The sequence below is a fragment of the Nilaparvata lugens genome, chromosome X, assembly GCF_014356525.2.
Source record: "Nilaparvata lugens isolate BPH chromosome X, ASM1435652v1, whole genome shotgun sequence".
NCBI classification, from domain to species: Eukaryota; Metazoa; Arthropoda; class Insecta; order Hemiptera; family Delphacidae; genus Nilaparvata; species Nilaparvata lugens.
The window spans coordinates 73,843,258-73,848,654 of NC_052518.1; positions in this window are offsets into that span (position 1 = coordinate 73,843,258).

The window sequence follows — 5,397 nt, forward strand, 5'->3', positions numbered from 1 at the left end:
TTGATTTTTCTGTTGATTGATTGTTTTTTATGATTTGTTGAGGGAAGAATGTTTGGGGTGATTTGCAGTTAACATTTTATGGTCATGTTGTATTATAATACAATTCATTCACAAGAACTGTTAGATCAAACTTAACTTTTAATATTAAGTCTGAGTATTTGATGTTACTTGACTTAGATGGTTACATTGTGCAGTGAACTATGCTCACGGATAACTCAATCGTCTATTCTCATCATAATTAATGAGTTTTAAATAAATTTATTGATGACATCATCCGCTTCATTCTTCTTGGAGCTGGAGCTTCAGTTAGTGAAATGCTAGTATTCTATGGTCGATATAATCAGAGTCTCTAATTGGTAACTATACGCTTACACGCTTGTTATTGGTTGAATTTAGTGCACCAAACTGCTGATGGACCGTCATGTTGCTTAAACTTGAAATATCAACAGTGAAACCATAAATAGATTGTTGAAAAAAGGGGAAACATATTCAACGTTGAAAAACTAGAACTCTAGTTTGAAACAGTTAATTCAAATAAAACAAAGTAACTTTTCTTTGCTAAACCAATTACAAAATCAAATTAAGTGCAATAAATCCTTATAGAATTATGGATTAAGATATAATTATGGATGAATGAATGAATTATGGACTCATATAATCTAATAATATCATGGATTTCAAATCAATTAGCCAAATGAAAATACGGCATCAAATAAAAAAATCCAAATTACCTTTGAATTGTTGGTTTTGATTACCTTTTATATAATTAGTAAACGAAAATCCAAATTTAAATGCTGTAAACCACTCTGAAGACCTCTGCTACTGCAAATATTCACAACCGGTTAAACAGCTAGAAGAAATCCGATGAGAGCTACAATCCATAGCAATATTTCTCAAGCCATAGTGGCCAGCCAGTCAACAGTCTCATTCTCTCCATTCATTATTATGAATAATAATTATTGTTTAACGAAAATCCAAAGTTAAATACTGTAAGGAGGTACTGGGCTCAATTCAGCTGGCCATTATATTTGTTATTAAATCAAAAACCCATTGGCCTATGAAATTTTCAAGGTAAAATCGAAATAATAAATGGCCTACTGAACACCAAAAAAACTTGAATGAAATTTTTGTTTCAAGTGGAAATTGTGTAAAAATTCTCTCCAAATTAAATGATTTTTTTCAAAATTTTCTGGGGGGACGACCTCCGGATTCCATAACCCCCACATCCCCCGGTCACCCACCAAAGTTTAGTTGCTTTCTACTCCAATGTTATGAGGCTACGCCACTGCAGGGGCGAAGCACCCTGGCAAGACGGATCAAACAAGCGAAGTAAGTCTGCCGGCTAGTTGAAATAATATTAATGCCAATAACACTGTAATTGAAATAATACTTACTACCGGTACTGTATTAAAAATTTGCTCATTCAACAATGAGTCAAATGCCTCACGGAAGTCAACAACCAGCATTTGTAGGTCAATGGAATGCTCGTATGCTTTCTCCATCATCTGCCTTATCACAAAAAGTTGGTCAACGGTTCCTCTTTGCTTTCTGAAACCACATTGGTATTCTCAGGTGAATCCCCTGGCAATTACTTATAAGACAAGCAAAGCGAGCCTGCCGGCTAGTTCAAAAAATATTAATGCCAATAATATTGTAATTGAAATGATGCTTACTAACGGTACTGTACTAAAAATTTGCTCATTGTTGAGATGACCAGGCTCAAATCAACCGAAGTCATTTGTTCCCGCCATTACAATGACGTAGTCAGACCGGGTTAAATCCTTAATGAAACACCTACCTCTTTCAATGACTTGATGATCGGCTAGCAATGGGAATCATGTGTAGTCTTGATGTTGTTGATACAGTGGCACTGTGTGGCCGACGATATCCCCGTTTGACAGATGAAGAGGTATGTACTCCAAGTGAAGGATGAGGAGTTGATACAACCTCTATCAGTCAGGACATCAACAAATAATACAGTCTCCGCGACAAGTCAATCAATAGTTTATTTTTCCTTCATACATTGCATACATAAGTTGTGTCTATAATTACATAAAGTACAATTGACAAATAACAAAATAAGTTTAAAGTAAAATAGTATTATTATTAAACACGGAAAGTCCCTGAAAAGGTGGAAAACCTGAGCGCAGGGGCCGAGTGTTACTAAAAACAAAATTATTTCTAAAACCAATAAAATTTGTGGATTCCTATTAACATCTAAATTTGAAGAAATTTACAAAGAAGGAAAGTAAAAAAGTAAGAGAGAAAATACGAGATAATAAAAATTAATAAAAAAGCATACATTCTTGAATGATTGTGAACTTATCCTAGTTATAATTACAAGAAATCACTTATCCTGGGATGTGAAGAAGCAATCCATAAATCTATCTCTCTCAGAAGTCTTCCATTCAAATTATCTGTTATAAAAAGAGCAGGTATCACATTTATAAGCTTATTCACAATAGGCTATTCATTAACAATACTGTCTCTTGGAAATCGTTCAGGTTTGCCCAAAATTGCCTTTAATAATGCTTTTTGGATGGTGAATATCTTATTGAAGTGATTCGAATAAGATGCACCCCGAATTTTTATACCATATTGGAGATGAGATTGAATGTAGCCAAAATAAACCAATTTTGAAACGGCTGTGTTACCCAACCTGCTGATATTATAGAATTTGTTGATCCAGTGCTTGAGTTTATTACAAAGCTTATCCAGTACTCTACCTCATCTTCGCCAACGAGCTGTGCTCTATGGATGTCGGTGGCAAGATTATCGCCTTCGCCGATGACACATCAGTATTATTCCGGGGAACCAGCTGGGATGACGTCTTCAGGTCAGCTGAACTTGGAATGGGAAAAGTTACCTCCTGGCTCTTCGATAACATTTTGACGATTAATGCCTCAAAAACAAAATTTATTACTTTCTCACTGACAGATTCCATGAAACCTTCTAAGCAGACAATCAAACTACATCATTGCAAATTGGATAGTATGAATTATAATTGTCCTTCAATGGAGCGCACAAACAATATAAAATATTTAGGAGTCATAATAGATGAATTACTTCGCTGGAATAAATACATCTCACATCAAACGGCCAACATCAGAAAGTTGATTTACAAATTCATCCAAATCAGGCAGCTACTATCAATAGACATGATGAAAAATGTTTATTATGCAATAGTCGAGTCCATAGCAAGATATGGCATTTTGGCCTGGGAAGCTACAAATTTCTGCCACATCGATCCTATCTTGAAGGTTCAGGAGTACTACTATACTCGGAGCTCAGCATCCTCAGCATGAGACAGATTTACATTCACAGACTTCTAACATTCACCAGAAAGAACCCACAATCTTCATCAATTTGAATCACCCGCAAGGAACACGCAGAAGGAACGTGGACTTGGCAATTCCCAGGATGACAAAATCAGCTGCTCAGAGGTCAGCCACATATTTAGGACCAAAAATTTTTAATAAACTGCCAATAGCCATTAAAGAAACAGTTTCAATCAATTAATTAAATCGAAAACAAATAACTGGCTCCTGTCCAATAGAATCACTCATGGAGAGCAATTAGTTCTAAGAAAAAATGTTCCATACTGTTCATTCTTATTTTCTTCATTTTAATGATATTTTCTCATGTGTACTATAAATGTTTTTTATGTTAAATTTTTATAAGATTTCTACATCTTAGGTTATCAATTTTATCTTTTAAATTTGTGTATATAAATGTGGTTTTCATGAACTTCTAATGACTCGCAAGATGTATCTTTATTAGATTTTTTTACTTTTGGCATAAAATGTTAAACAATAGCAAAATTAGTGGCATCCCGACACATATTCATATATAGTGGGGGCCACATTTTCTTAGATCAGCAAATAATCAACCAATTGTATTAATACTTTGTAAATAATTGTAGCTTATATGCTTTTTGTAATCATGTCTATATTTTGAATAAAACTCCTCTGGTCGTGTTGTACCCTCGACCAGAGAAATTATTATTGTTATCTATATTGTGACGTACCGGACAGTAAGCTTTTACAATTGCATTACGTTAAAAGCGAACAATTAATATGTATCACTATTTGTAACCAAGTTATAATTTTTTGTAAATATTGGGGGCTCCACCACTTCCCAGATGGGAAGAAGAGTTACAAAGGAGATACATAGCTGAAGATGGTAGAGCAGATATTTTAAAGAAATAAAAAGAAGAAATTATTCTAAGAAATACAAAATTTATTGGTTTACAATATTTTAAAAAGAAATAATTTGAAATGTATAAGTTAGAAGTTATATAATATAGGCTATTAAGAAAAGAAGAACAGATTATTATCGAACAAGTCTCAATTATCTTATTTAAAAATGAGTTTCTATTTATTTCAATTTGATTAATTTTTGAAAACTATTTAGGTACAGTATTTAATATTTTGAGGATTTTCCTCTTGGTTTGAATTCTCTACATTTTATTTATTATTCTTAAATTCCTATAAAAAAGAAAAACAACATGACATTATAACTAATAAAATGATGAATAATTAATTGAGTACGATACCAATCCCCTTTATGATGACCATCTCCTCAGCTTGGCTGGAAGGTGAGGTCTAGAGGAAGGTACAGGTCCTGGCCAGTCAGAGTCTTTTTGTGTTCGGAGGAGCGGCACAAAAAAGACTGACTCGAAAAAGTGGAAAAAGTGGGAAAATTTAATATGAAAATGCCGGCTGGTGAGGAGACTGGAAAGTTCCACTACTCTGAAGCTCTGCGATTTTTCATTCAGTCAGCGCAATTTGGCTTTCTAGTGATCCTGATTTTACTCTTGAAAATTAAAAAGGGAAATAAATTAAAAATTTGATGTGCTTGAGGAGCTGTCAAAACCCATGGTTTATGACATCTCCCCCTCCTTCGCTTTGACAGCCGACTCTAGCTGTCCATTCTGGTCGATTTGTACAACTTCTAGTATAAAGTTTTTATACAAAGTTTAAATTATATGCGAAGTATTAGATGCACAAAATACATCAGATAGGTAATTAATACTGAATCAGCTTTGCTGAATGAGTTGTGTTTTTTCTTGCTCTAATAAATTTTGTATAATTACTCAAAATTTTTCAATTAATGTTGATTTGAGTGTGATATTTTTGTTTTTCATTCTGTTTTCAACGCTAGAATTTTAAAAATCTTAGTTTTCGTTGTTTTTGAGTGAAAATTGACTAAATTTTAGTAAAGTGAAATCATAACACTATTTTGGACTTTAAAAATGTAATCTAAATTTGGGAGAAAAATAGTACAAGGAGTATCCTTAGTTTTTCACTCCCAATCAGTGCTTCTTTGTAAAAAAAAATAAATAAATAAAAATAAAGATAATGAAAATTTCAAAGAATTGAAGTCTTGAAATATGAT